General features: G+C 36.7%; 1 protein-coding gene across 1 annotated transcript in view; it reads left to right on the top strand.

Moving 5' to 3' along the window:
* The first annotated feature begins 1,828 nt into the window (after positions 1-1,828).
* Positions 1,829-23,701, top strand: part of LOC145988646 (putative protein phosphatase 2C T23F11.1) — a 63,932-nt gene continuing 42,059 nt past the window's right edge. Inside the window, exon 1 of the mRNA XM_083123697.1 lies at positions 1,829-1,999. The gene's annotated coding sequence lies outside the window, so the exon portion shown is untranslated. The remainder of the gene's footprint in view (positions 2,000-23,701) is intronic.

The following is a 23,701-nucleotide window of genomic DNA, read 5'->3' as shown; positions in this document are numbered from 1 at the left end:
GTTGATTTTTAAGCATAAAATTACAGCATTTGTGTAAAAATTTGAAAATCTATATAAACTCAAACATGTTTATAGTGTCCTAATGGTATAATTACAGTATACCGGAAGTATCTCTGATTGCTTTCAAATTTGGTATACTCACTAATTTTGAACTCGAAATCACGAATCTGCGGTTAAAAATAGGCTGTCACATCTAGAAAATGCGAAATACCGTGCATACATTACTGCTATGATTGTCGATACACTAATACACATATGTGACAATATGGCGTCTTCAGTAAATGTGGAAAACATACTTCCCCCACGAACCATTCACGTAAGGTTAGGTTAGGTTAGTCAAGCATAGTTAAAATTCAGGGTATTCATAAACATAGTTTTTGAACGCTAATCATTGTGGTAAAACTTCGTTAGCATCCCAACGGATTTCTTCATTTTTACACAAGAAACTACTTACCGAAATGAGTTTCTGTAGCATTTAGAAATTCTTGTTGGTATTTTTTTTCATCGAGAAAACCTGATGTCCGTATATGCTAAATTGAACGAAGGGAGTGCTAATGTAACCTCGTAGGCATACCTCGTCCCCATGATGGTTCGTGAGGCTATCGTGAATTTTTGGGGCTACCCGTGGATGGTTTTTTGGGGCTAACGTCAATGGTTTAATAATTACTCTTTATGTCAAAAATTGAACTTTTTTCGTGAAAAAAGCAAAATAGCACCTTGAAGAATCTTTCACAATGCAGAATAGGTAAGTACGAATGTTAAAATGACTAAATAAACGAGTGAGAGGTGTTGGGACGCTATCGAAGTTTTACCAACATTGCAAAATATTGTTGTTTCCTTCATAAATCACCGGTGTTTACTTCGTTCACGGACCCCTTATTTCGCATTTTCTAGACGTGACCGCCAATTTTTAACTGCAGATTCGTGATTAGGACGCCAAAATTAGTGAGTATGCCGAATTTCAAAGCAATCGGAGATACTTCCGGTATTGTGTAATTGCTCCGTGCTAAAACTTGCTTGCTACTATATGCGTTTTACAATTTTCAAATAATTAAAAAAAAAAACATTGTTCTCCTTGGGTAGGTTTTCTTTTGTGTCCCTGAAAAAAGAAAGGGTTTGTTTATCCCATGGGAAAACGTTTTGATTTATGTGTCAATTCGGACAGTTACATGCCCAGCCCCTCCATTTGTCCTGTCTGAATTCAAGGTACGTCTGAATTATTGCGGACACGCCCCCCCCCCTTGTAAACGACGCCAGTGCTTGTTGTATGGATAAAAAACTGTTCCGAGTAGTTGTTTGTATTTCAATTACAAAAAACAGTGAATGGACACTTCCTATGCTATTCCCTTTGCTGTCGGTTGTATTAATTAATAGTAATTAGCGCATGAAGGTTAGAATGCGCAACACATGCAGAGTTAATTTTTGGAGGGAAGAGGCGCGGATTTTCTACGTCTTGAACGTGACTGGAAAAAAATTCAAAATAAAGAAGCAGTCCGTCCTATAATGTATGGCTTCTGTACTGCACAATCATCGCTGTAACTTGACAATAAAATTGCACGTAGGTTATTACATAATCAAATAAAGAAATTCTACTGATCCTCGGGCATAGCAGTAACCTCACGTAACAATTTACACCATTACGTAACGTAATAAATAAAATAAATTAAAATGAAGTGTAATAACACCTTATACAATCAAATAACATGCGATACATAATGCATTTTTTATGTGTTCCGTCAGTGAATTCGATTTTTCTCCGCCACAACCGGTTAATCATTGCGGTTAATGATTGTGCATTATCAGAATTCGTCTGTTTCCGCATGTTTTGTTTTTTGGCCGATAGATGGCTAGCAATGGCGACTATTTTGGAGAATATCCACGAAGGATATGTAAATTCGTATGCAGGCTTTAGCTGTTCACGTTAAATTGTGGTGACGTTTTTTGATAGTATGCTGCAAGATATATTCATCGAAATTCTTTCTGTTTCGTGGTATGAGAGGTAGGCAAAACACGATGATAACGTACTTTCGCCCTCATGTTTATTCTCTACCTTGCACACTACTAGCATTAATAGTTTTTAGTATGTAAGAAATAAAATGTGTATTATGAAACATGTCTAGAAATAGTTTTGAGACCATATCTTAGAGCAGAAGATTCTTCGTATTAAAATAATCATGAAATCAGCATGGTACGCAATTATACTCCGTGGTTTTCATAAGTACCCATTGCTAGTTTTTATCTTTTACACCTTTTAAATTCTACTTTATTGTTGAGTGCAATGACCATCGTCAAGGGACATAAGATAGCTGTAAAAATAATAATATTTGACTGTACGAAGAAGTTTCGGAGGCGTCGACGCACTTGTCTTCATGGTAAGGGAAGAATTTTTAACGTCGGTGATCTTAGCTTTTTAACAATTTTGCAAAGTTAATAAGAATTACTTTTAGAGCATGCCTACTCTCACCGGCTGGCGAAACTGCTCCGTCCTGAAATCCTCCACCCTTGATTTCTACCACATTTTCAAATCTTTCCGTCCAAAATGAAGTTTCTTCTAAGAAAGGGTGTTTTTAACTAGCGCGGAAGGAAATTTTTAGAGATCTACGTGCTACGAAACTGGGTCCATGCCTAAGTTCCTTTTGTTTTATTGCGATTTCATCATGCTACGAATGCAATTTTTACATGGTTTGATTTCGATTTGGTAAGACTCTAGTTTACGTCCTTTTCCTAAGGAATACGTGTCATATATCGTTGGAAAGCTTATTTTATAAGGAATTCAACAACATAAATCCCAAAGCGAGGAAAAATTTCCTGGAGGAGTAAATCGAGAAAAACCGATGGTGTCCAGATATGCGTAATTGAACGTACTGAGGAATTTTTTCGATGACGAAGCACATATTTAGGGGTAAAATGAGTGCTAATGGAATCTAACCTAACCTCGTAGGCATACCTCGTCCCCGTGAATGGTTAGTGGATTTTTCGTGAACAGAAAGTGTAAAAAGAAAAAGGTACTTACCCGAAGAGATGCCAGCTGCCGCACAACAAACGTGCACCGCAAACGCAAAGAAGCAATCACTATGCAGATAAGGACGTAAAGTAGAGTCTAGCCTTCGATTTATGTCTTTTAACACATACTACAGAGTTTTAGCGATCACTTAATATTTTGTTCAATACATGCTATTGTGGTTAAGTTAGGCAGGTTAGGTTTGGTTCCCTTAGCATTAAAATAAAGTCCCTAAATGCATTCTACTAAGGTTCCAATTTACTTCTACGTTCATTCCCACGCTTCTAGATATTTACTGTCGCTTGTCGATGGAGAATATCTTCCATGAGAAGTGTGTAAGGAAATTTTCAAGTTGTTTCTTTCAACATAAATAACTTTTTCGAGTCCAAACAATGCTCATTAATTTAAGGAAGGTTAAAATATCGTGTGACAATGATTTCCAGAATTCTACGATAATTAGTCTTTGTGTTAGGAGAAATCATAAAACAATCGGAACTGTTACCGTGCACGATGTTCTCCAAGATAACGTATTTACACACGCTGAAGATACCGTTCAAGAATATCGTGAATGATATTCCTCATCGCGTCTCGTCGATGTTTTCATGCCTGTCAAACCACATAAACTCAAATTATCCCTTTGCACAAGTCAATCATAAGAAGAAAAAGAACATGTTTAGATGTGCGCCTGTGACATGAATCCAATATGGAAGCCCTGAAAAGCCGTATAGACGCAACATACGTAAGAACTTTAATATCAAAAAAACTTAAGTTTCGTAGCCTTAGATGTAAAAACAAATACCTTCCACGCTATTTACAAACACCCTTTGTTACAAGAAATTTATTTATTTGACGAAAACATTTGAAATGTTCGCGAAATCCAGGGTGTAAGATTTCGGCACCAAGCAACGAAACTTACATTTTTGTAATATTAAAATTCCTTACCTACGTAACGTCATTGCAGTTTTTCAGGGCTTCCATAATGGATTCATGTCACAGGCGCACATCTACGCATTTTTTTTCTTCTTTTAAATGACTTGTGGATTGTGAATGTTTAATTTCCTTGTGTTTGAATGAATTGTCGAAAAATAGTGTTGGGGAGGTTCTAACATGCCTTGCCTGAAGCGAGGAACTGGGGGGGGGGGAGGGGGTGTAGGAGGTGTTGAAGCAGATTGTATTTAAATAAACTAACACAACGGAACGTATCAGCCTCTGTCCTTCAAGATTAATAAATTGTATTGCATTTGTGTGTGTGTGTAGCCGACTAGATTCTGAAGTAATTGACATTTGATCTTGGCACCGAAGTTCCTTGGTTCTAGTCCCGGTCTGAGCAAGGATATTCTTTACGAGTGTCCCTCCATCTATATAATCACGCATCCTTCTCATCGTCGCGATTACTTAAAATTTGAAGAAAACTGTCATAAAATAATAAAAATACAAATACGGGTCTGTGTGTGTGGATATACATATATGTGTAAACAGTAAACACACACAAACATAATTTATTGCACATACTTGTTTTCATTACTCTGTCTCATGAGTGAGATTTTCTATATTTGTATCTTGTTTCAGTTTGCATTTCATGCTGCGATAATGCAAATTATGCAGTACGATAGCATCCACAGAAATGCTATATATTTATGTCAACCTTTTGTTAGTAACAATGTGCATCTACATATTCTTCCTTTTTTGCATTCGATCACTGGTTTTAATATCACAACAAATGTGAGAAAGCGAGTCAACAAAATGCACTCCTCATCTGCGCTGCGTCACATGCTTGCATTTCCATCAGGATCGCATGTTCACGACTTTCAACAGCACGAAGTGTCACAGCACAGCGCCACAACTCTTCTCCAGCCGTTTGTTCATGACTCTCGAGACTGCACGAAGTGTCATGGAACACCTTAACAAATCGCTCTCCTTAGTGACTCTTCTCCTCCCTCATCGTTCATTCACGAGTCGCGAGCTCCCTTGCACAAGGCGCGGCAGTCTCGCCAGCAGCCAGCACTCCTCCCTCTCTGCAGATGATTAACAGCTGTGTTTATCAACTGCTGATTTATATTGCTCGTGAGCATTGTCCATGTCCATCCCACGTAGGTGTTTGTAGTTTTACAGTCATTCAATATAAGTTTCTGCCAATATCATAGTGCAGGGCATGAAATTTCAAGCTTGAAGTCGGTCGCCGGTCTAAAATCTATTTTATATTGAAAAATAATAAAAATATGAGCAATTATTAAAAATAACATACCTTAGGAATTAATGTTTGTGTAGCGCTGTCGTTCTGCACTGAAGTACCACTTATCAATTGCAGCTGCTGGGTCAAACTCTGACAAGGGGGGTTCCATTTACAGAAACTCAGAACAAATCATCTAGTGTCTCAGTCTTCAGAGAGATCCTGTAAGTAGTCTTGAGTCTGTTGTGACAGCTGAAACCTCTCTCACGTGAAGCTGTGCTCACTGGTAGAACAGCACAAAATGTCAAAATCTGGAGTAAATTATTTTCCTGTAGTTTACGGTTATTACAAGCATAAGAAAACAGTTTTTTCTTTCTTTGTGACGTTTCAGGAGAACACACGCTCCTTTCATCAGACATTTATTTTCATTTTGATTAAAGATACAGTTATAACAATGGTTAGTAATTTTTAAACAAAAAGAATCTGTTATATAATGGATGTTGTCAATGTTACATTGTTGTAATATAGCAACTTAACTGTGAAAAAAGCAGTCTATTTTATTTTTATTTTAGATTTTTTTTTTTTTTTTTTTTTTTTTAAATTTAATTATGAATCCCAAATATCATCAGGTAATTCAAATTCATCATTGTTTTCACAAAGTCTCTTGATGTTTTCTGTTACATTAAATTTTAAAGATGGTGGCTTACTCCATTTGTGAAAAAGAAAACTCCACACTGGATCTATGTTACCATTTTCATTATTTAATTTATTCCAGTGTTCTTCTGCAATGAACGAGGCTTCCCAGACATTCAACTCTGTGTTTCCCGTTAATCTTTTTAAAAACCCTTCTCTTTTTAATCAAATGCTTCTCTTCGATGATATGAGTTGACAAACCTGTTCTTGGGTTTAGATTTATAATGTCCAAATCATGTTCGTGCCATCTTATTGCCATTTTCCTTGCTGTTTGTCCCACATAATCTTTTGAACATGAACAACTTATATTATATATTCCTGTGGTTTCCACATCTGGTAGCGAGTTTCTCATTTTGAATTCATTAAATGTACATTCCAAACTTCTTGGTGATTTAAAAACAATTTTGAAATTAAAACTTCTAAAAATTTTTGCAATTTTATGTGAGAATCCCTTGTGGAATGGAATGCACACAAATTTCTTTTCAACAGATTTTTCATCTTTGTCTGTATTTCTCTTTTCCTTTAGTTTTCTTGCAACTTGTTTTTTGATTTGGTTTATTCTGTTAGTGTGAAAGCCATTTTCTTTTGCTATATTAAAGAGCCTTTCTTCTTCATTTTTGATATCCTCATTATTAGAACATAGTCTTTGTGCTCTCAGGAAAAAAATTAAAAATATGTTATCCATTGTTATACGCGAATGTTCTGATTTGGCATGGATGTATTTTTCCCCCGCTAATTTTTTTCTATGGACTGATGTTTGAATTGTTGAGTCAGTTGTCTTAATTTGCAGATCAAGGAAAGAAATTACATTGTTATTCATGGGTTCGCAAGTGAATTTTATGCGACGATGTGATTCATTTAACGATTTAAATACGTCCATGATGGTGTTCTCATTTTTAGCAATAATTAGCACATCATCTACATATCTGATGTAGAGTTTGATATCCGCACCTATCGCATTAACAATTGGAGATTCTATGTAATGAAGGAAAATGCTGGAGATGATTCCGGATACTGGGTTTCCCATTGATAGACCATTATTTTGCTGATAGATTTTGCCATCAAATATAAAGTAATTGTAATTTGCACATACAGTAAACCATCGAACCATTTCCCATGATTCTACTGGGTTAACCTTCATCTCAATAAGCCATCTGTGTAATGCATCTGTGGCACCTTCTATTGGGACACTAGGATATAAATTTTCAACATCAAAACTTGCAATACGATACTCACTATTCCAAACAATATTTTTTAGTTTCTGTTTCACTTCATATGCATTTTTAACACTGAATGGTGTTTGTTGTTTAATTATAGCAAGTCTTTCAACTAAATATTTGGATAGTTTGTATGCAGGATGTGTGAAAGTTGCAATGATGGGTCGTATTGGAGTTCCCGGTTTGTGAGTTTTTGGTAGTCCAAAGGCAATCGGCAGGGTTGAATTTTTGACAATGAGTTTTTTCTTCATTTCTCTTGGTATCGTGATACTGCTTTCAATTACTTTCTTTACCTCATTTATTATTTTAGTTATAGGGTTTCGAGGTGTTTCTGTGAAATTGTTTAATTTGAAACATTCTTCCATTTTTTCTTTATAGTCCTTAATTCGGATAAGGACAGGTTTATTTTCCTTGTCCGATTTTATTAAGAAAATGTCGTTTTCTTTCAACCAGATCTTGAAACCATGAACTTTTTTTCCCAACCTTATATGCTCTTTCTCCCGTTCTGTGTATTTTGGACCTCTGTTAGTTCTTCTGTTGTATTCAAAACTTAAACGTTCATCAAGAGCATCATGTGTGAGACTTCGTAATTTTCTTTAGTCAAAATGAAAATAAATGTCTGATGAAAGGAGCGTGTGTTCTCCTGAAACGTCACAAAGAAAGAAAAAACTGTTTTCTTATGCTTGTAATAACCGTAAACTACAGGAAAATAATTCTATCATGCAAGCAATGTGTACATACAAGAAAAACTGGAGTAAATTGCTAACAGAACATCCATTTTCTTATTATAAAGTCTTGGGTTCAAGTAGAGCTTCTTTATTTCTTCTATCCCAAACTGAAGAATATTTTCTTAGGGAGGCCAACCCAAGGTGTCGAAAACATGCAGAGATGCAATCACATCTGTTGATATAGATTGCAATCTTTCTGTTATGTACACCTTCGCATTGTTTTCTTCTAACAGTCTGAAACTCTTGCTCTCCATTTTGAATGTTTGTCAGCTGCACATCCCTGATCTGCCCTGAAATGGATACATGGTCCAAGAAATCTTGTTCGCTTGGTCCAACATTAGTTTCCAGGTCAGCCAAAACTGAAATACAGTGTTCAATTCTTATTTTCAGAGATGAAACAGAAGCTTAACAAATTTAAATTGCCTCAAACTTTTCAGCAAACCCTTAGCTTTAGCGCCATCATTGTCTTTTCCATGGGCCACCTGTTGAAGATGGGTCACAACAGCTTTCCATGATTGCAACAGAGCTCTTACAGCACTTTCTTTGCTGGCTAACCACCTAATAGTGTGGATATCACTCAGTTTTAGAATTTCGTCTCCAATAACTTCTGCCGTTTCTCTCAAGATGTGAAGTCTTTTAGCAGAGCCATGATAAAACTGAAAAATATTCCTAATCACGGAATCAAATGCTCTAAGATATTTAACTTCACCACATGCATCCAACACAGCTAACTGCAAACTGTGTGCAAGGCAGTGAATATTTATCATTTTATTACAAATAGCTTTCATTTGCACAGCCAATCCTGATTTGTGTCCGACCATATTTGCTGCACCATCAGTACTCAAGCCTACAATGTAATACTTGTTTCTGTATTTATTTGAACCTATTGCCTTATCTAAATAATCAGTTACAGCAGTGAAGTAACCAGCAGAAGTAGAGCTCTATTACTCCTAAAATGTCCTCTTTGATGTGACCATCATTGGCATCCACGTGTCAAACATGCACATTTGCATGCTTGACTGATGATCTATCTGTGGATCCATTAATCAGAAGGCTGATGTATGTACTTTTCTTTATTTTCTCCACTAGATCTAACTTCAAAGTTTCAGCTATGAAATGAATAAATTCTCTGCATTTTCATTGCCATACTTAGGTAGAACACTCACACTTAATTTTCCTGGCAAACACAGCAGATCTACAAAGTCTTTAAATGGTTTCTCATGTTTAGCTACATAGTATGCTACATGAAATAAATTTGTAAGATGAGAAAACATCTGGTGATCAATTTTTTTAATGCATTTTGCCATCTGTGTTTCTGTCGGGCATTCCTTTGCCTTTGAATTGGCAAGATATTCACTATGGACTTTAATCTGACTATGCTTTAAAAATGACTCCTTTTTAAAAGGTACAGAAAACCCATTGACCCATTTTTTATCAACGTTACTGGTAGGCAGGCACCTGTTTACAATATTTGCAATATGAGAAATTTGTTGCCTCGTCATACAACAACTACTCAAAATGGTTTAACCACTCTTTATTAAATTTCCTTTTAACTGGAAATGACACTGAATCGCTATCACATTTCCTTTTACCACTTTTAGCACAGCTGGGAGATGAGGTAAGCTGAACACTGCTACTAGCTGATTTTGATACATCACCTGTAACGAAAAGGGATCGTATGTTTGTTTGCTTCTTCTCCATAGCAGTAATTGAACTAAATAAAACTAATTCTCTGGAACCACTTCACTCACAGGCAACTACCATCGAAGCAAAAAGAACGAGGTAAACAGATCGAACATTACTACCACGTCAACTAATGCTCACAAGTGCATTTATCGCAAAGACTGGACACTGAAGCGCGCGAGAGCAGTTCACAATGGTGAAAACTTAATTTTTTCCTCGCACAAGTAAGGAGCCACAGTTGGGCCATGGTCTGCTCCACTCTACCCCACAAGTACGCGCGGTGCACGATGCATATTCTGTTTGCCACATCTTCGCGACCTTACCGGTGCGGTAAGGTTAGGTTAGGGTTGCCAAAATCTCAACGTGTATCTCCGTTGACAGTCGAAACGTTGCCACATCTTTTCGCGCTTCTCGGGTGTCAACAGCCAGCCCAGCGGCATGTTGGGTGAGGGATGAAGACAGGCCCGTAGCGTGGAAAGGAGGCTGCCAAGAGAATGTGGCAAAAAAGAGGGTGCCATAGAATGTTTTTTTTAATGGCAGCAAAAGGAAAGTCAGGTTATGCGAGGGAGATATTTACAATTAGGAGATGTTTATTCTACTTACACACTGTTAAGACGTTGTTTCCCAAATTAGTACAGTAAAAACTGCATATCCCGGAACCTCTATAAGAAGGAAACCTGTAAATACGGAAGAAAAAGTCCCCAGCATGGACTGATTTTATACCTGAAAATGACCTGCTTAAGGCGGAAACCTCCTTAACGTGGAAACGGAACACCATTTAAAGACCGAGATGTTTTTATTCTCAGTAAGATGGAAATTTCTTCCTTTATTTTTATCGCTTGCAAGAAAACAATGCAATACTGTAAATGGAACACGTCTCTGTTGCCACTCGCTTATCGGTAACATTGTCGATATGAAAGAATGTGCTACAATACTCATAGCTGTTACGATTCCGTTTCTTTCATATCTTACTCTCTTTCTCCACCTTTCTTTGTCTATTTCTCCTCTGTTCTTTCGTCATCTTTCTATTTTTCTTATCTCCCTTTGTTTCTTTTTTTTTCCTTCACTCTTATTTCAATCTTTCTTCACCTCTTATTCCATTTTTCAATCTTTATCTTTCCCTGTATGCACATCGTGCTACAATGCCAGGGATCCCGGGTTTGAAAAGTTACATAAGTACATACTGTACGTTCTTACAATACTGTAAAAAGTGTACCAACATGTTGTGTAGTTACATAATTGTAATCTCTGCTATGGTTATTGCGACTATATCACATTTTTATTCATGTAGGTACATGCATTAGTACTCTACATTATAAGTAATGCAAAATGTAAATCTGTGTTTCCATTATTTCCTGCAGCGCTCTATACTGTATTTAAAGTCAACCCTGTATAAGAAGGAAAACTGTTAAGATGGAAAATTTTGCTCGGAACCATCATGTTCCGGGATAGACAGGTTTTACTGTAGTAATGTAGGTATTGTTATTTCAATTTTTTGATTTGTAAAGAATTACGACTGAAGCTCTGCTGGCCCCTTGAGAAAAATCCTGAGAGCACCCTTGGACCCATGCTCGTCCCAGAGAAAATAAACATCAATGTATATAGTATGTATTTCACACACAACATACACACAATCTTATTCAAATCACAGAACTTTGCATTTTAGAGCAGTGCAGGCTGGCACTGGAACAAGATAACTTTAAATTGGCGCAGTTATTTTTTTAACGGTATAGTATTGTTTTTGTTTTAAAAAATGTGCCCTGCCCTGCGGAATAATTTACTTAACATCCTTGTAGAAAAAAATCGAAAAAGAAGCACCTGCAGAAGGTGGAAGTCCGTGATAATAAAATATTAAAGATTGTCGCTACGCTACATTCTCTTTCACTTAGTTTTATAATAAACACAAGTACGTTAAAATAATTTATTTTAAAAATTATTCTTAAAATTGATGTAATGAAACATATTTGTGGCTGATACATTTTAAAGAAGCAACATCCATGAATTACTTTTTCACAGTGTATAATAATAATATATTTAATAATTTTATTTCTCTTCAGTAGACTTTTCATAGTCTTTGTTCTTGGGCGACGTTAATAAACGTTTTGTCATTTTTATTCAACCGCGATGATGTGGGTGTGCGGTGATGATATGAAAGTTAGGAAGGGACACCCAGGCTGGGATCTGAACCCAGAAACCCTGGCATCGTAGCACACTGTACTAACGACTTCGCCAAGAAGGGCGGTGGAAGGTAGCATTTTGAGCAAAGCAGAAATTAAGTTATAAATATTATATATTTTTTTTTTCATATAAGATATGATGGTGGCACCGAGCACATAGTGGTTCGGATCCCACTTTAAACTGTAGGTCCAGTCCCGATTAACCTACTGTGCACTTAAAACACCAAATCAATATCAATCAATTTAATATATGAACCAGCGTGTATTGCATCTCCACTGCATATCGAATTAGGGATCCAGTTTACAAGGGGATTATATTCTGTACTCTTCACAGTTAAAAGTGTTAACCCACTGAGAAACCAGCCGGCAACATGGCGGAGTGGTTGGCATATCGCGCTACAACACCACGGGCTCCAGATTCGAATCCTGACATGGGCATCGATGTTCGTGAGTGTCCATTCATCAATTCCATCATATCACCACTCATCCCCATCTTCGCAAATTAGCCAAAAGTGGCACAAAAAGCGAAGTAAAATGAAGCAAATCAATTAATCAAACCAATGAGAAACCAGAGTTTTCTATTTTGGAATCTCTCTCAGTGAACTTGGCCTCATCCAGAACGTAGGGATAACGTCGCTCTGAAATCAAGGGGAGCAAAATTCCTTACCCGGTGGGGTTACAATGTAGTTCGAATCCCACTTTAAGCTGTAGGTTCAACCCCGATTAGCCTTTTTGGGCATAATGTGAACTTTATAAAAACAATCTTTCATTGAACTTGATATTGGTTTACATTTTTTGCATGTAAGTTTGAATATGTATAATAATAATGATTATAATTACTCCCTCTGTCCCATAATTATTGTCCGGTACATTTTTGTTTGTTGTGTCATAATAATTGTCCAATATTCAAACTGTGACATGAAACACGGGAATGAGTCATACAACTTTATTACTCAAGGATCACTACAAATTGTGCTTTCCATCTGCCTCTTCGTCTGTCATTCCTGTACTACCATTTTGGCATACCGGACTATAATTATGGGACAGAGGGAGTAATAGACGTAATGAAAGCCAAAAACATCAGGATTTGATCAAATTATCCTTTGTTCATCGAGATGTTACTGACACTGGTATTGAAGGAAGGGACTGGACAACATTTTGATACCCTTGGGGGGGAAAAAACGAAGAAAAAGTTGAACGAACCAGGGAAGAATGCCTGGCTCCCTCCTCCCTGCTCTGTTTAAGTGAGGGGGAGAGTGGGTTGTCGGACACTTGCCAACTCTGAACTAGCCTTTCTTTGTCAGTGCGTTCTGCACCCCAAGATTTATAGTTGTGGTTTTGCTTCCGATGGGGGACACGGAGGTCAGATTAGATGGTGTCGGCATTGAGTGGACACAGGGTTTTCAATTGGTTTGCTTTCCAAAACCATGTACGATCTTCGGGCATGTTTGACTTACATTTGAAACAAAATTTTGCGCTCTGTCATAGTGTATAATGTATGATCGAATTTCTATAAAGAGGGCCACGTTATACGTATGTATTTTATTTAATGTTGCTTTCATTAGTAAAACACCTTAACATGTACAGTTCTGTCTTGTAACAACCTCATTGAGATTTAATGTTATCATTACAGCCCAGACGTGTTCGTGACTGTACCATGAAATCACTTTTGTCAGTCAAAATTTGTTTTAAGTCCCCTTTATGCTCAGAAATGCTAATCGGTACTGAACCTATATTTCAAAGTGTGATCTAATGTGCAAGATACCCCCACCAGGAATAGAACCCAAGACAGGAAGGATCGACAAAAGCAGACAGACAACACTGTGCAAAGTCCATGGTGCATGTTCAGTGGCGTGCCCAAGGGGGGGTTGGTGGGGGTTATAACCCCCCCCTTTGGCCCAGTATTCCTAAAAAAAAAGAACGTCAAATGTAGGAAAAGATGGAAAAATGAGGGATGACTACCAAAAATAGTGTACGTAACCCCTCCCTTTCGAAAATCCTGGGCACGCCACTGTGCATGTTCTTTGTTCGTTTTAAGGATTTTTTTTTTTCTGGCTGGCTTGAAATATTCTTGGTTCGAGTGATATGCTATTAGTGGTGTTGCTCACCTTGATGTCAGACTTTCTATAATGAGCTTAAAATGTGTGAGATTCTACACAGAGTGTGTTGTTCGGCTCATCAGCTGGGGTTGCGCAGTCTCTGGTCACTGGCGAGCATGCGTTCAAAGAGCCACACTTTAACGGCACCTTCTCCTCTCCATCGTTCAAAGAGTCATGAAAGTGTGCTGTGACTCCCTCCCCTCTCATCGTAGTACGTACACGGTACATTTCAGCCCACCTCGGAAAGAGAAACAGAACACCCCCCCCCCCCCCGCTCTACCTCCAACATCACGGACACATCGTATTGTCCTCTTTTCAAAAAGACCCAGGTGCATGCGTCCACCGTACACGCTGCAAAATACGTGGAAGAAAAAGAGGGAAATATCTGCTTGGGGGGGGGGGGGGAAGGAGTCATGGCACACATACGACTGTTTAAATTGCCGTTCATTTCTAGTGAACAAGTCGTTCACCACTCGTTACTTTTGAACGACCCATCACTACTTTAAAGGGACTCTATAGAAAAAGGCAGGGCTGCGGTAGGGGGTGGTAGGTCAATTACCCCAGGGGCAGAGCCCAGAATGGATGGGCAATTTTTATGATTTAGGCCTGAAAAAAAACTGTTATATATCCATCGATATGGGTGCGGGTGGCTGCTACGAAAACATGGCCGCAAGTAGACTTCCCCCTCGCAACTTTAAACAGCTGTATCTCCACTTTAAACGGCTGTACACTCGTAAATATTTGTTTCCGCGCTGCAGAATTTTGTTTTTAACAATTTGCAACACACAATGTTGCTAAAAAAAAAATCACTACCAAAATCGAGGGTGTGGGATTTCACGATAGACCCGGCGAAACTAGTAAATTGAGCTATTTTTACCAGAATTTTTCTTATCAAGGACTTACACTACCATATTTCACACACTGTCAATATAGTCCCTTAATGCATTCTACATTCATTCCCACTTGTAGAATACCTTGTCCATGGGAAGCTCACATGATTGTGTAAGATAATTTTTAAGTTGTTTTTTTTATCGAATCCAAACCGTGCTCATTACTTTAAGGAAGGTTCAAATTTCGTGTGACAATGATTTCCAAAATTCTACGATAATTAGTCATTCTGCTAGGAGAATTTGAAAAAAAAACCTTAAAAAAATGAACAGTTACCTAAATTTATATCTTACAAGAGAATACGTAAGTTTTATAAAAATCCCCACACAGTGAGGAAACATGAGACTTGGCCAAAAAAAGGTAAATTCTCCACCTGCTTAAAGTAGTCACTGTTATTTTTTAAGCGATTGGTGTGAAATCCGTGTGCTCAACTTAACAACTAGATGTCCAAAATTCCGATTGTGTAATGATTTTGGTAAAGGTTCTGAGTGTTTTATGATTTTTTCAAAAATTCTCCTTGCAGGAAAACTAATTATCTTAGAATTTTGACAATCATTGTCACACTGAATTTGAACCTTCCTTAAAGTAATGAGCACTGTTTGGATTTCGAAAAAAAATTATTTATGTTGAAAAACAACTTAAAAATTACATTACGCAAGCATGCACGCTTCCCATGGATAATGTATTTTCCATTGACAAGCGACTGTAACTATTGTAGATTAGTGGGAATTAATGTAGAAGTAAATCGGAACCTTAGTATAATGCATTTAGGGACTTTATTTTAATGCTAAGAGAATTAAACCTGCCCTGCCTAACCTAACTGCGAAAGCATATATTGAACAAAATCTTAAGTAATCACTAAAACTCCGCAGTATGTGTTAACAGAAGTAAATCGAAATCGAACCATGTTAAAATTGCTTTTGTAGCATGATGAAATCGCAATAAAACCAAAGGAACTTTGGCCATGATTTTTTACAAGTTGCTCAGAACGTTGAGAAATGCATTTAGAATATTGAGTAACTGTAGAAGGTTTGAAGTTTGGAAGTTTCCCATTGGGTAACGGTTCCGATTGTTTTATGATTTTTTTTTTTCAAAATTTCCTAGCAGAAAGACTAATTATTGTAGAATGTTGGCAGTCATTGTCACACGAAATTTGAACCTTCCTTAAAGTAATGAGCTATGCTTGGATTTCGAAATAGTAGCTATTAATGTTGAAAACAAACCTTGAAAAATACCTTACGCAAACATGTGCACTCCCAATGGACAAGTCATTTTCCATTTATAAAAGCCACAGTAAGTATCGGAAAGTAGTGGTAACGAATGTGAACGTAATTTAGAACCTTACCTACCAAAAGTATTTATGACAGTTTTAATTTTGAAGGAGTCCAAAGTATGGGTAAAATAAGATGTTAGAACTACCCTATGGGTAAAATAAGATGTTAGAACTACTTTGCACAAAAATCACTCTTTCGCAAACTTGATGCATTACACAGACTTCTACCGGTAGATGTTTTCCTCTTGCTGAATGTTCGCAGGAGGCTCAAAGAAGTTTCGTGTTTGAGAGCGGCAGTAGTGACATCTGTAGTAGTAATCAGTTAGGGATGTTATTTTTTAATGGTAATACAACTGAACATAACCAGCCTAACCTAACTACGAGGCATATTTCAAAGTTTGTAAGTTATGTGAAACAAAATGTTGTTGAAGAAAGTTTTTATGGTGTGGACAGGCACACAATGTGTGCAGAAAACTATTGTCAGCACATCACTTTTACTGTCGGCTTAGATATGCACTACCATTGCCATCTACTTCACGTGTGTGGGGACAAAGAGGTATTAAATCACTAAATACTTTTGTTGTTAAGTTAGGCATATTAGGTTTAGGTGCATACAGCACCGTGCCGTGAAGGCACATTTGGGAGATGTTAGCCATCTTAGAGGTGATGTGATCAGCATCATGCACCGGCTGCCTTTACCCCCCCCCCCCCCCCCCAGGATGCCTCCAGGTACCCATTGATTTCTGGCTGGGAGAGCCCCTTTATCTGGTGACAAGGCTGGAAAAATTCCAACCTTAGATCACCCACCCTGGGAATCGAACATCAGATGCCTTATAGGCTAGACCACCGCAGCCTTTAGGGCTCTTAGTATTAATGAACATCCCTAAATGCTTTCTTTGTTGGGTTAAGTTGGTGAGGTTTAAGGCTCTTATCATTAAAATAACATCACTAAATGCTTCCAACCCATGATCATATAACATCTGGTCTCAATCATGAAACCCCTTTAAGCGTCACATAAAAATCAGCCAGAATTCTCTATCTGAGAGGGCCTTAAACCAAGAATGATTGCTTGCCACAAAAGTACGGACACTTGCATTGATTACTTTTCCAATTATAATTTCTCTGGCAGTGAACTTTTAAAATTGCACTAACAATTTTCTCCAAGGTTCTAAATTACTTCCACAATTGTTTCTAGTATTCTAAAGCACTTCCTAATACACCTATAAGACTTGGGAAAATTATTGAATATTTGAAACTGTTACCAAAATTATAATTATTTTGTGAAAAATCATGTTATTAAAAGTAGCTTGCTTAACTTACTGTGCTTGTAAGTCATAGTTATGTTAAGCATTTTTTTTTATGTCGAACAAATGCTAGAGAGGAGGGTCAGCTTGGAAGTACCAAGACAAGTCTGACAATCAAATAACAACCATAATCTTTTCAAAACATGTAAATACAGGGTTCCTACACACCTGGAAAACCTGGAAATCTCAGGGAATTTGAAAAAAATACAAATCTCAGGGAAAATCTTGTAATTGATTAATGGTTCCCAATGAAGCAAAACTGAAGGATTATAATATGCTCCTGTCTGTGGATAATCCAAGCTGTTGTAGCATTTCTCTTTTAGCGAGGAACTCATATCTATTTGTTTGTCTGTCTTGTTTTTAAATGTGATTCCAGGGCTGATGACCAAGTGTATACTCTCATAAATTCATATAAGCAAGACTACTTTCCAAAGTCTTGCTTTTTAAAATTTAATTAACCGATTTCGATCTTTTACATGACGTAAAATATATATTTCAAGATGTGGAAAATGCATAATAAAGATAACCTGATGTCTAAAGTTAACCAGTGTTCATCTGATTTCTCTTATTAGGGAGTAGTTTTAAGTTTTTTCTACCTTCTTTTTTTACAAAATAGAAAAAAATGGAGTGTCCTGTTTAGGGAAATATTTATTTTCTGCCATCTTTTGTGTACAATATTGTTGATTGTGTATTTACTGCATTTAGAACAGAATTCTAAATATTTACATACTAGTGCCATATATGAATTATGTACTGTTCATAAATACTTGTTCATATTTTAAGTTTTTGATCATGTTCAACTATTGTTATAGTCATGACATGGCACGTGAATTTTTACATGCCTCAATAGCTCACATATGTGTAAAATGGAATTATTTGTAGGACCAGCAGATCTACATTAATATCATGTAGTGAAATAGTTTTCTCAACAGATATGCTAGAATGACATATTTGACAATGTTCCAAACCCCCAAACCTATGTTCCCATTTCTTCATGACTGCCTAGAAAGTTTTGTTAGAGATGTAATGGGGAGATTCATAAAAAGTGACATCTTGAACAATGCAAAAAATAGTTTTAAATTAATGCAAATTGATGTCAGGAATTCTGACAACTTGATTCCTTTGACAAAGATTGATATTGGAATTGGTGCCAAAGCTTCTTTGGAAGCTAAAGAGGTGAATGAAAAGGAGAAGCTTTTTTTTTTACTAGCTGCAGAATTTTTTTGCAACCAACGACAGAGAAGATTGTGGAACGTAGTCCCCTTAAGTTCAGGTTGGTGAGAGCCGCCAGTTGTTTAGTTCCGAAGCAAATGACTCAGTTTCCAAAGCGATGTGCTCAGCGCATGGAAGACCTGATACAGGAACTTCTCAGGAGAAAGAGAATGAAGGCTGTAACTGGTAATAAAGTAATTTGCCAGTTTAAGACATTGTTGCACAATGTCAGTAGTGAAAAGGAATTGAAAGAGAAGTTTTGTAACTTTTCAATCAAAACTGATGCACTAGATTCTTTTTTTACAGGTGTCATGAAGGTCAAGGATGACTTCTCTGAGTTATGGAACACTGTTAAGTTGGTTTTGATTTTATCACATGACAATTCATATGTGGAAAGTGGGTTTTCTGTAAATAAGTAGGTTTTAATAGAAAACTTGAAAGAAGAGTCTGTTGTGGCTATTCGGCAAGTTTATGATGCAGTGAAAGTGGTAGGAGGAGTGTCAAATGTAGAAGTAAGTAAAGATATGATCCTGAGTGTTACAGGTGCACGTATTAGATACGAAGAAGCATTGCAGAAGATGAGAAAGAAATGTGATCACAAAGAAAACAAAAGAAAATAAATGAAACGTAAAGCAAGTGAGATCTGTGCTTTACAAGCCAAACAACAAAAGATGCAAGAAGAAGCAAAGGCTATTGCAGAACAATTAAAGAAACTTGAAGCTTCTAAGAAGTAAAGTTTCTTAATTTTCTGTATCCGACATTAAGTACATTTCTTGTTTTATATTTCAGTCTCAGTAACTTATTATTCCTTTTTAAATTGGTACTAATAATTGTCACTTCATTTTTATGTGTTTTCAAAATTCCAATAATTTGTTTGTCTTAACTATTATTGTAGGCATTACAGATTAATTGATATTGTATCCATTTATAAACATCTATGAAGAGTGTGAAAATATTTCAATCTTCTATATCATATATGTTAGAAATTGTTTCAGAGATGTTTAAAGTTCTAGAAAACTGGTCATCTTTGTTCTTAATTACATTCAAAGAAGTGTAATTTTATTTTATTATTGAACTAGTTTTGTTATTTGCATCAGAAAACAACAGTAATAACGAAGGTGAGGATGGTATGCCTATGAGGGGAAATGGAGGAGGCCATTGTAAAATTATAGTAGTCATTTACTGTGCATTCAATACTCTGGAAAAAATATGAGGATTCTGGAAAACTTATGGAAATCTCAGGGAAAATGGATTTGGAGTTTGCGTGGGAACCCTGTAAATAGTAATTATGTAAAAACCTCATGAAAGTGCTAAGAGAAATGTATGTAATTTGGTTCATGTTGTAAATCTGTGTTGATGATATTGGGATAACAATTTCAGAATCTTGTATCGCATGACACATTATCCTTGGTACTTCACATTCCACGGAAGATCAAGATCAGAAGTTTCTGTTTGGTTGACCTCATTGGAACTGTACTCGCTAGCATCTGTGGTGGAGCTTATGATGAATTGCATCATGATGCCATGTGTGCTTGATCTTTCTTTACTCAACTTTTCAATGCAACACACACATCTTGCTCAATAGCTTGAAACACTTAACTTTAGTAGATAATTTTAATTCCATTCTTTTGTAGAAAATTACAAAAAAAATGTTGATTGGCTCCAGATCCCCATATAGTGAACTATTTTCTCTTCTAAGAGTCGTGGTATTCTCAAATTATTATAGTTAGCTGAAATATATTTAATTTTTCTCAGGAGTGAATGAAATTCACCTAGTATCTGGTGTTTTAGAGGAAGTCTAGAAGAATACCATATTGTAAATGATGAACTTTCTCTCCTCACAAAGCAAGCTCAGCAACAGCAGCAAAAAAATATGGTGGTATGTACTTCAATCCACAGTGGCACCCTGATTTTAAACTTGACCTTTTAACCTTCCCACTCCAAATATATTGATCATGTTACAATGCTTTCCTATAGATCTGGAAACAAATTTCATTGAGGTTTAAAGACCATTGATCTCCTCTCTACAATAGCTCTTTGTGAAGATAAAGTAGTTTATGGCCTAAGACATCAATATATTACTATTTCTAAAAATGCTTGTAATATTTCATGTTTAAAACATAATTTCACCCATTTTAAGTGCTTCACCACCTGTGAAATATATGCAACAGAGGTTTTGACTTTATTATATTTTATGCACACTTTTTGTTTGTGACACATTAATGTGTGACAATGCATTATTTTTTTTTCACATAACAATTTTGCTTAATATAAATTCCTTAAGTCTGCATTCTGTCCTGTATATTTTGACCCTGAATAGAGGTGTCTTCGACAATATTGAGCCGCTATGAGTGTGAAATGTCCACAACTACTAAATTGCAATTACAAGGAAAGTAATTTAGATAAACCTCACTTCCGTCTCTTGAAGTGAACGTAAGAATATGTTGTTATTATTAATTTGAAATGGGAACTTAATGCTCTGTTACAAATATAATTTTAGGTTTCCAATAATGTTCAGTCGTTCTTTGTGTAAGAGTGCCTTCTTGCTCTACTTGAAGTCATCGATCCTTTACCTGAATTTTTACAAATCTGAAATCTCTCAGATTAGTCCATTTACATATACAAGAAAGGTACATTTACACCAACTAAATTAATTAAGCGGACTAAGATTGTGGTAGTGCTTGTAATTTGGACATGAGGAAGTACAGTACACTTTTCTTACACTTCTACGACTGTATTTCTGCAGATAAGTTATTGCCAATCATAAGCAAATTAACCTTTACATGCCAAACTTGTTTTCCACAATAGTAGCCTCCAAGCCTGCACAGTTTTCAGTGGGAAATTTAAAATTCTGAAATGCTTTAACGAAAATTAAAGTTACAAACTATGAAAAGTAAATTTACAAATCATAGATGAGCTGTACAGGGTGTCTCAAAAGTAATAGCACCAACTGACACAGGTGAAAGTACACAATAATAGAAACAAAGAAGTCTCAGTAAACATGGGTCTGCAAACTAACCGTTTTCGAGATAATCACGAATGTGTGATTACAAGCTGCCACTGACTTCAATGTTTGTAAACATCGTCCTAGTAACAGTTGGTAAAATGCTTATAATGTGTGTGAATGTGTGGGTACAAGCCATCACTGACTTCAGTGTTTGTGAACATCGTCTTAGTTGGTAAAATACCAATAATACAATATGAAAAATGAGATCTCATTGCTTTTATTGAACATTCTACTTACTTTAGCAAGGAATACAGCACTACTTTAGTATGTTCTATGTTACAATTACTGTACACTCGTACCTGTTAACTCTTTCGCTGCGGGAAGCGACTTGAGTCGCTTTGGTTCAATATGCGTAACTTACGGAAAGCGACTGCAGTCGATTTGAAATATTCTCGTCGCTGCTGGTGTCGAGTGAAGTCGCCCCGTAACGAAAGCATTACTGGATGGTGCTGCCACCTAGCGGCTTTCGTTTCAATTAGTTTTCAAGGACAAATCGTGCTTCTTTTCTGAACAAATGAACTTAGTGTACTGCCGTGCCTATGTAAACAAGAATGGCAGCGCGTAAGATTTTGAAACTCTCAGATCACAGAGAAGTAAGAGAGCTTTTGGATGTTATTTCGGACTGTGAATTTAGTGGATCAGATGTAATTAGTGCTGGAGAAGATGGAAAAAGTGACTGTGTTGACGATGTGTTAGTGAGTAGTACAGATTCGTGTTCAGAATGTGAAAGTGATTCTGTAAATGGTGGTGTTCATAGTTTTGAGATCTACCACACACAAAAGAACTTCAAAGCTACCTGTCAGTGCTAGACTGTAACATAAGCATCATTTTTTCATTAAAATCTACCTTAAAGTGTACTTATGTAGAAAACTGATTTACTTTTGTAGAAGTAGTATACGTAGTAGAGTTCTAGAATAATTATTTACAATTTTTTTTAAATTCTGAAAAATCCTCAAAAAAACTACGCAGCGAAGGCCACATTCGCTTGAAAAAGTCCGCAGCGAAAGAGTTAAAGGAGGTGTTCAAAGTGTCATCCTTCCATCTGGATGCAATACTGTATGCAATTCCACATTGAGTTTCGAACACCCCCGGATTATTTCGGAATTGATCACAAGCATGTACAATTCTCTATTCCAGTTCTTCAACCATGTCAACGGTAGTGTTGCACGCCACCTCTCGGAAATGTTCTGTTTTGTAAACAAAGAGCAAACCTCGGACCGCACAAGGAGAAAAGCACTCAATGTTTACAAAATGCAATCAATGACTGCTTCTAAGCACACATTCGCACACATTATTATCATTTTACCAACTAGAACGACGTTTACAAACAATGAAGTCAGTCGGCTTGTAATCACACATTTACGATTATCTCGAAAACTGTTCGTTTGCAGACCAATGTTTACTGAGACTTTTTTGCTTCTATTATTGTGTACTTTCACCTGTGTCAGTTTGTGCTATTACTTATGAGACATCCTGTATATTCCTGCTCATAGAGGGTCCATGTGTTTAACTCATTAGAAGGTGTAATAGGGAAAACTATTTTTTCACAAAAAAATAACCTTGACACCCTGTCCTCCATAGACGACACTGTAGAATGTAAACTGAGCACTGGTCACTTTCAGTTTCTGAGGTAAAAGACTAAAATAGAAAATAATCTATATATATAAAAATGGATGTGGGTGTGTGTATGCGTATGTTTGTTCCGGCATAACTCTCGAACGCCTGGAGCAATTTCAACCAAACTTGGTACACGTATCACTTGCAATCTGGAAATAATATTTTTGGGGTAAGACACCCTTGGCACCCCTAGGGGTGGGGTGGAAAAGGGGGACATGTAAAAATAATAGAGATCGACAGATATTAAATTCTGCACAAACACATCCGTGGCTCAATGCAATCCCGCACAGTGATAGTGTTTCTCGGGTTGTCCAACATTCAGGCTGTGTCATAGTTTTCGTGACACACTCCCAATGTGGATCAACATGAAGTTCATCACCTATCGGCATGGGGGGTGACAATGGGTGGGGAAAAAATGCCACAAATGACTTACATTAGTGTCGAATCCATAGTTTTCGGAGTCGCTAAGCTAATTGGTGACATTCATGATCACATTTAAAATTAGTTACATTTTACACTATAGTTAGAATACATTATTTTCCTGTCTAATACAAGATTGGGATAAATAAATACCCGGGCAACGCAGGGTAATCAGCTAGTATTAAATAAAATTTAATATCTCTGAAAGTAAG

The sequence above is a fragment of the Lepisma saccharinum genome, chromosome 6 (genome assembly GCF_977018435.1).
Source record: "Lepisma saccharinum chromosome 6, izLepSacc3.1, whole genome shotgun sequence".
NCBI classification, from domain to species: domain Eukaryota; kingdom Metazoa; phylum Arthropoda; class Insecta; order Zygentoma; family Lepismatidae; genus Lepisma; species Lepisma saccharinum.
This window is presented reverse-complemented; position numbering and strand designations above follow the sequence as displayed.